The sequence below is a fragment of the Petaurus breviceps genome, unplaced genomic scaffold, assembly GCF_028583685.1.
Source record: "Petaurus breviceps papuanus isolate PSGF00001 unplaced genomic scaffold, PetGlider_PUasm1.0 563, whole genome shotgun sequence".
In the NCBI taxonomy this organism is placed as follows: domain Eukaryota; kingdom Metazoa; phylum Chordata; class Mammalia; order Diprotodontia; family Petauridae; genus Petaurus; species Petaurus breviceps.
The window spans coordinates 1,178,594-1,188,351 of record NW_027186380.1 but is presented as its reverse complement, the minus strand read 5'-3'; positions in this window follow the sequence as shown (position 1 = coordinate 1,188,351).

The window sequence follows — 9,758 nt, the reverse complement described above, 5'->3', positions numbered from 1 at the left end:
AGAGAGACAGAGACAGAAAGAGAGACAGAGAGAGGGGAGAGAGAGAGAGGGGAAGGGAGGGAGAGAGACAGAGACAGAGAGCGAGAGAGAGCTCGACATAAAAATGTCTGATAACAGGGAAGCTCAAGATTCAAACTTAGAAAAACACAATGATTTGACTACTTTTCTTTGTACTAAGAAGGCCTCTTCTTGTATATCAAAAGGGACTACCGCCAGGTCAGGTCTTATTGACCAAGGATGGGGATGAGGGCCATAAACCCAGACCCTGCCTCAGATAATGGGACTTTTTATTATTGATATCCTAGGCTAGAATCTTCAAACTCAGCCTTTGTCAAGTCTATTAACAATTGGGGAGAAACCTTTCTCTTGCTATCTGATGCAGACAAAAGGGGAGGTAACTAAAAATATTCTGGCTTGGCATTTCCTTTTATAAAGAATAAAGTATGTGAGGATGAGGAAGGGGGAATCGAAACGTGGAAATGAAAAGAAGTAAGATGGTTTCTGGGGTTCTTTCTAAGGAGGAGACTACAAACTGTAAGAACGTAATGAATCCTAGATTGGTGTCTCCAAAGATTCTTGGATTGGACTTTATTGGGAAGGAGATTCCTTGGGCAGGGAGAAGAAGAAGGAAACACACCCACCTCAAAGACGGCCTTTTAGGATACGGCTCAAGGGCCACTATCTCCTTTCTGTTCCCCTCTTGGTAAAGGAAGCTGAATGGGGTAGGAAGAGCTGGGGAGGAGAAATAAAGAATGTGGAAGATCTGAGAATTCCTGAACCCCAAGGCAGGAAGCCCCATCACCAGGCTTGTATAGCTCCATAGCACCTCTAATTAATGCTTGGTGTTGACCAAATCAAAGAAGACAGACCTGAGGACATCAGCGGAGAATCTGAGTGACATGCCCACAGAGTGTCCAAGGTGGACTTGGCTGCAGCCCTCCGAGTCCTTAGAGAGAGGACAGCTCATGTCCGGAACACAGGACAGAAGGGGTAGAATTACAGCCTAAGTAATGTGATTGGGAACACCACTTGTTTAAGGAGAGACTACCCTCTTGAGTTCCTTTTCTCCTATACACAAATGTCTGAGGAATCAACTCACTGACCTCCTTAGGCATATTTCTGGTGCCCAACAAGGCAGCTCTGCAGCTTCTTGGAGGTGTGTCTACTGCTGAGAATGCCTTGACCATCCTGCCTTACCATCTGCCTGATATACTGGCCTGTCACCTTGGCCAGGCCATGGACCTTCCAAAAGGATCCCCAACACCTTTCTAGATAGGGTCAGAATGACTGGTGAGGACTCATAAGGCCTTGGACTTGGAATGAGGAAGATCTAGGTTCAAATCCTGCCTTGGATAATGGCTAGTTACATAATCCTGGGTGGTTTATTTAACCTCTCTGTACCTGTTTCCTCATCTATAAAATGAGAGCTTTGGGAGTCACTGACCTCTAGGGGACCTTCCAGGTCTAAATCATGACCCTAAGATGAGGTCAGCCCCAATTGTCACCCCTTCCTCCACCCTACCGTGTCAGGATATATACCACCTGTGCCCCTTTCCACCTGTTGCTCTTCAGGTTGTAATCAGATCAATACTTCGATTGCTTCTGGAAAAGGCTTGTCAACTGATTATCCTGAGACTCCATTCACCATCCCCTGACTTCACCCTCCCCTGGCTACCATTCCATCATGTGTTCTCTCCCTATTAGAACATAAGTTCCCTGAAGGCAGGCGCTGTCTTGCTGTTCTCTTGATATGGTGGTTGGCATGTAAGTACTCGATCAGTGTTTCTACCAGTGGTGGCACAGCCATTGGATTGGTGAAAGCATCAATGGCAAGAACCTTGCCCAAATCCATAGCTGATGTGAGGAGCCGTTATAAACATGAAGACAGAGATGAAGGGATTCTAGAAACACATTCGGCACAAAGAGAAAGCAGCTTCTGAGACAGAAGACATTCGCATTGATATCAAAAAGGCAACATGACATTAAGGGGAAAAAATCCATGGGTACCGTTTGTAGATCTGAACTTCATCCTGCCTGGGGCAAGCGCCCTGACCCTATATAACCAATCCATCACCAGAGAATGGAGAGGATGACATGTCATTCCTAGCACACAGAACCTCTTGGAAGGAAAGAAATGAACCTGTAAGGTAGCCTTGCCTAATTACCAGTCTTAAGTCTATGAGTAGGGACTGCCTAAAACTGTAGGGAAAATCTCTCAAGTGCTTACTGTGGGACAACATAATGTGATTTGGTCCAGCCCACATTCTTGTACAGGCACCACTGCCCACACAGCACCTAGTAAGGAACATCAGTGTGGAACCTTCCACACATAGTGGGAAAAATCAGGAAGAGAAAGACTGGCCAGAGATCTTAGGTTAAGCAAGAGACTAGACCTGTGTCTAATGAACATTTGGGGGAGACATTACCCTACTTATATGAACAATTTTTTCTACTAAAAAGGGCAGAAAGAGGACACTGGTGTAAGAGAAACTGTTTGAGTCTGTTCTGAGGACCTGAGAGAAAACAGCCCCTCAGAAAAATGTAGACTCGTTTGAAGCAGTTCAGAAGCAAAAGCACTGACTGATGTAAAGTACAGTGCTTTCCAGTAGCTAATCTGAATATGGTGGTTTTCTGGTCTTTGGACTTTATTGATAGGAAACTCTGTACCAAAGAACTATTTTGGAACTATGTGACTATTATATAATAAGTATTGAAGTTATACCAAGTAGAAGTGTGAATTTGGGGGTTCTCCACCCAAGTTAGAGATGGGTCACTATTCATGAGGAAGGAAGCCCTGATTGGAGGCATTAGAAGTGAGAGAGAATGAATAAATGAATGTAAACATACTTGTTAACTATGTACAAAGCTCTATACTAGGTCCTGAGGAAACAGAAAAGGCAGTCAGTCTCTGTTTTCAAGGAGATCATATGCTAATGGGTAAAGTTTATATACATATATGTATATATATGTGTGTGTGTATATACACATACATACACGCATACATATATACATATGTTTCAGCTGCAAGACACATGAAAGGGTCACATGGCCCTTCATGTGCAGTGATAGATGCCAATGCCTCTTTTCTAATGTCATCTCCACTGGTAAAATCTTCTGTTTATTATGGTGATGGAGCCATTGGACAGAACCAAGAACTTTCTTTTCTAGTGAATAGAGCGTCGGTCTTGGAGTCAGGAGGACCTGAGTTCAAATCCAGCAAAAAAACTAGCCTTGTGACCTTGGGCAAGTCACTTAACCCCAATTGCCCTCAAAAAAAAAAGAAGAACTTTCTTTTCTGAGGCACCCACAGAAGCAGTTCCCAAGATGACAGCTGCTGGATCTGGGCTAGAAACATGACCAACCAGTGGTCTGGGCAGTACTGCCTAGCCCAGATTTTTGGGGTTCACCTACCCATTGCTAGTAAGGAAGGTAGGTTCTCTTCTCTTCAGTGACTTCTCCCCTCCATAATGAGCTCTCCTTGAGGTACAGGCTCTTGAACTCTGATTAAATCATCCCATTTGATGAGGCATTTGCATGAGGCCATAAGCCTTACTTTGTGGCTGAGCCCAAGTCTCTGTTACTAGACTTCCCACCCTTGAGCCTAGCCTAGCCCACCATTGTGTGTAGCTTCCATCGACTTCCCAACCTTAATCACTCATTGACCTCATCTGTCTTCTCCTGAAGACCTTCCCCAAACTCCTCCTCTAGATCACCCCTAGATTCCTCCCACAACCTTCTGTATATAAGACCCCATCTTGCCTCCATGTATGTGAGAGCACCATAGAATAGTGAGAGAGCCATAGAATAGTGAGAGTGCCATAGAATGACTTAGCACAGGCTTACTCTGTATCCGATACAAGCAAACTTTTAATAAACTTTTCTTTGGCTGAGAAGACTCGAGTCGAATTCACTCGGCAAGACCCGGCGTGTTGGTATTTTGGGGTCTCCAGAGCAACCCTAACCTTCTTTGTGGGTAACCTCTTCATTTTTATGGTTCCCTGAATGGGAAACACTGCTAATCTCAAGCTCTTCTCCAGCCAGGACTGGAAGGTATGGTAAACCTCTCTCTTTCCCTAGTACCCTGGAAGTACAGTTTTTGTTTTGTTTTGTTTTGTGGTGTGTGTGTGTGTGTGTGTGTGTGTGTGTGTGTGTATGTGTATGTGTGTTTGGGGGTGGGGGGGGGGGGCCTGACCTCTCAGATCCCATTAGGTCAGACAGCTGGGAGGCTCTTTTGTGCTCAGCCTGACCTCGGGTTCTCGGTCCTGTTTTTCAGGTACTTTTTGGTGGGTTTTTTCTTTTGTTTGTTTTTCGAGGATTACTCTCAAACCTTCCTTTATGGAGGAAGGGACTTCCAAGCCCTATGCCTGTAGCTCCCAAAAGTTCTCTTGCATTAGACACAGAGTAAGCCTGTTCTAGGTCATTCTATGGCACTCTCCCTATTTTATGACACTCTCACTATTCTATGGTGCTCTCACAAACATGAAGACAGGATGGGGTTTTGTATACAAAAGGTTGTGGGAGGAATCTAGGGGTGGTCTAGGGGAGGAGTTTGGGGAGGGTCTTCAGGAGGAGTTAATGAGGTCAATGAGTGATTAAGGGTGGGAGGCCACCTGGAGACCACAAACAATGGTGGGCTAGGCCAGTTCAAGGGTGGATCCGACACTCTGATAGGCTCAAGGGTGGGAAGTCTAGTAAAACAGAGGCTTGGGCTCAGCCACAATGCAAGGCTTATTGCCTCATGCAAATTGCTCATCAAATGAGATGATTTAATCAGAGTTCAAAAGCCTGTACCTCAAGGACTCTAGGAGAGCTTGAGGGAGCTCCCAGAGCCCATACCTCATGAATAGAGTGGTGGGGAGATCTAGGGGCAGCTCAGACTGATACAGGCAGGCGTGGGCTCAGCCGGCTTCACCACATCCACCATCAGTCTTGTGTGCTCCTCCCCACCAGAGGCTTGTTTCAGCAGCCAAACTTTTCTTCCTGCCCTAACTGGCTACCCGAACCCCTACCCCCCAGGTCCCTTGTCTGAATGCCAGTTCTCTCCAGGCCATCACTGCCACTAGGACCATCTCTCCTCTTTCCCCCATCTTCATCTTGGGGAACTTTTTACAGACAATATAATAGCATACTTGGAGAATCCCAGAAATTCAACTAAAAAGTTGGATGAAACAATAATTTTAGCAAAGTAGCAGGATATAAAATAAATCCACATAAATATCAGCATTCCTATATATTATCAACAAAACCCTACAAGAAGAGATAGTAAGAGAGATTTCATTTAAAATAATCATAGGCAATGTAAAACACCTTTGAGTATACCTGCCAAGACAAACCCAGGAACTATATGAGATTAATTCTAAAACCTTTTTTATCCAAATAAAGTCATTTAAATAATTGAGAAATATTTTTTGTTCATGGGTGGGCCAAGCTAATATAATAAAATGACAATTCTACCTATTCAGTGCTATTCCAATTAAACTACCAAAAACTATTTTATTGAGCTAGGAAAAATAATAACAAAATTATAGAACAAAAGGTCAAGAATATCAAAGGAATTAATGAAAAAATGGAAAGGAAGTTGAGCAGTACTAAATCTTAAACTGTACTATAAGTTGGTAATTATCAAAACTATCTGGCTAAGAAATAGAATAATGGATCAGTGAAACAAAGTATACAATACATTGTAGTAAATCATGTTTATATAAACACAAAGATCTAAGCTTTTGGAAGGACTCACTATTCGATAAAAATTGCTGGAAAAACTAGAAAGTACTCTAGCAGAAACTAGGTATCGACCAATATCTTACGCCATCAACTCTAAAGTGAAAATGGATACATGACCTAGACTTAAAGGGAGATATCACAAGTAAATTGGAGGAGCATGGAACATATTACCTATCAGATCAGGGATAAGAGAAGACTATATGAATAAACGAGATATAGATAGCATTGGGGGATGTAAAATGGTTTATTTTGATTACATTAAATTAAAAAGGGTTTGTACAAGTAAAACCAATGTAGCCATGATTAGAAGTGTGAGAAGCGTGCTCACCCTAGAAAGAACAATACTCAATGAAGACAGGAAAGCTCTCTTTTATTTTACATTTATTTTACATTTCTTGTGAATAAATAACTGCCTAAAGGAGCACACTTGCTCAGACAAACGCAGAGCTATTTATTTCCTGCTCCCAATTCAAACTTCCCCATTGGCTGAATGCAACTTCCTGAACCGTCTCTTTCATGTCCTCCTCCTTGACATGTTCCCCCTCCCTGGTTGTGCATCGCGTGTGCATTTAAATTTGCTTGCCCCACCCTGGGGGCGTGTTGGATAATATTAAGTAGCTCGCTAAGTATGCATACAAGCTTCTGACCTTTTACTTGATCAGAAGCCTGGTTCTGCTAGGTCATAGCTCCAATTAGAACCAATCACCTCTGACTTACATCCTATTATCACTTTTGTTATCACTTCTGTAAAGCGGGGAGTATTAATGCTGTGGAAACAGAATTCCTTCCTTTTGTTTCTCACAGAAGAAAAGCAGAAAATTGGAGGAAAAATTTTATAGCCGGTCTCTCAGATAAAGGCCTCCTCTCTCAAATACATAGAGAACTGAATCAAATTTATAAAAATATGAGTCATTTCCCAATTTATAAGTGGCAAAAGATATGAACAGGAAGTTCTGGTAAGAAGAAACCAAAGCTATATATAGTCATATTTTTTAAAATGCTCGAAATCAGTATTGATTAGTAAAGAAATTAAATTGATTCTGTCATTTTAGAATTTATTCTATTCTGCAATTGATCCTGTCTGTATTATCACCTTATTTTGTAGGATTACTCAGGCCACATTTCTTTGTCTCTTTGCCTATGAGCTAAATTTAAAAGAAACCTTGTTATCCCCTCATACCTTCATCTCCTAGATCAGTACATCTGTTTGCTATCTTTGAAAGCATGATAAGCTGACCTGGTATATTTACACAAGACATATTGTCCATCCTTACCTGTGCTCATATAATTAAGGAGGGTCTTACCTTCCTCCTAGGAGCCAGGGAGTCTGCTATCTTTTGTTGACTATCAATAACCACAGGTTGAAGATGGGTCCAACAAAGCAACCAAGCATGCTTCTATGACAGAGAGGAGTGGCTGCTAGCCATCCTTACCCCCATGGTTAATTATATTGTCTTTTTCACTTAACCAGTTCTAAGCTTACAAAAAACAGCTGTATCTCCTCCTCTGGGTCAGTGACTGAATTAAGATAGTCATTTGACCCACTTTGTTAATAGGTTCATTCCCTGCTAATAAACTGAAAAAGGACAGAATTCTGTGCCTTAGTTTACCTTTATTAAAGTTATCTTGAGATATTAGAGAAAATGCAATTGAAAACAACTCTGAGGCACTGTTTCATACCTATCAGACTGGCTAAAATGATAGAAGGTGAAAATGACAAATGCTAGAGGGGATGTAAAAAAATTGGTACACTACCACACTATTGGTAGAATTGTGAACTGATCCAACCATTTTGGAGAGCAATTTGGGGTTGTGCCCAAAGAGTTATAAAACTGTATATCCCCTTGGTCTGGCAATATCACTGTTAGGTCTGTTTCTCAAGGTGATCAGAAAAAAAGAAAAAAAACCTATGGGTTCTAAAATATTTATAGCAGCCCTCTACAATGGCAAAGAATTGGAAATTGAGGGGATGCCCATTCATTGAACTAAATAAGCTGTGGTATATGATTGTGATGGAATACTACTATGCTGCAAGAAATTGCCAAGAGGATCTTTTTTTTTAACATGGAAAGCTTTGCATGAAATAATGCAGAGTGAAACAAGTAGAACCAAGCGTATGCTATGTAAGGTAACAGCAATATTGTTCAAAAAATAACTGTGAATGACTGAGCTATTTTGAGTAATATGAATATTTAAATCAACTATGAAGGACCTATGAAGGAAAATGCTATCCCCATCCAAAGAACCGATATATGGAAGCATGTATTTTATGATTCCACATATAGACATATACATATATATGTATGTATGTATGTATCACATGTCCTTTTCTAATGCAGAGTTGGGAGGGAGAGAGGAAGATAACAAAAACTATAATTTAAAAAATAAATTTTAAAAATAAGTTAAAGATGAGTTGTTGATTATCAGGGTTCCCCATTTTGAGGCATTAGAAGTTAGGAGAAGATATAGTTGAATTGACCAAATGAAGATAGAAGCAGGAAAGGGAGCTGGGCATGAAAGAAATTTGGGACAATAAATAAAGAGAAGAACTGAAGTTACAGGTGTTAAAAGATCATTTCTGGCATAACTTTCTTACCTCCATTAAGATAAGAAGATCAAATAACAAGCTTGAGTCTGCAAAATCAAGGTGAGGCCTCAACTAGTGTTAAACTGGTTAGTTCCTGATGTATCTGACTGCAAATTCCAGCTTGAGATACAAGCTATAACTCTGGTGTTTAGTGGCAAGTTTCCTATTTTACCTGATTTAGATCTTTCTGTTCTGTCATCTGTTCTTTGATGCATAAATTGCCTTGCCTTCTGCTTTCTATAAAATTCTTTTGTACCCATCCTACCTATGTAACCAAAACCTACATAAGATTGCTGAAATTATTTCATTCATATATGTGTATGTCTGTGTGTATATATATATATATATATATACATATATATGTATTATGTATATATGTACTATGTGAGTGTGTGTGTGTGTGTGTGCGCGCGCGCTCAGGGCTGTTTTAATTTGTATTTCTCTATTCAACAGTGATTTCAAGCATTTTTTTCATATAACTATAGATAGCTTTGATTTCTTCTAAAAACTGCTTGTTCATTTCCCTTGACCATTTATCAATTTTGGAATGACTTGCACTCTTATAAATTTGACTCAGTTCTCTATATATTTGAGAAATTAGGTTTTTATCAAAGAAACTTCCCATAAAAACTTTTTCCCCCAGTATCCTGCATTCCTTCTAATCTTGGCTGCATTGGTTTTGTTTGTGGAAAGCTTTTTAAAATTTAACAGAATCAAAATTATCCATTTTACATTCGATAATGCTCTCCATCTTGTTTGGTCATAAACTTTTCCCTTACCCATATATCTGACAGGTAAAGAAAGGATTCCATGCTCACCTAATTTGGTTATTCAATCACCCTTTATTTCTAAATCCTGTACTCATTTTGACCTTATCTTGATATGAGGCATGAGGTGTCGATCTCTACCTAATTTCTGCCAAGCTGCTTTCCAATTTTCTTAGCAATTTTTGTCAAATCGTGAATTCTTTTCCCTTGGTTTCAATATCTTGAAAATCTGCATGAATTTCTTTCCCATCAGATTCAGTTGGTGTTCTTCTTCTTTAGTGCCATTTCTATTTCCTACATACACATAGCATTGCACTGACATATTGTCTGAAAATGTGGTAATAGTGATGGTTTGTACTGTTGCTTCTGATAATAGATTACATTTATGCTCCTATTCACCTGCATTTATTGTGCCATTTGCATTTGCAAATTCTTAGGATGATCTGACTTTGCTAGGTCTCACACGATGCTCGCAACAAGCTTATTTTCTGGTCAACTACTTGTTGTTTTTTTGAGATTGTATTAGTTGTGGCTTGTTCTCTATCCTCGCCCCCCACACACCCCTCTCCAAGCTAATCTTCCACTCCTAACTACTGGTTCTTTCCCTGCTACAAGCAAATACACTCAACTCTCCCTCACCCTTTAAACACTTTCGCTTGACCCAACTATATTCTCAAGTT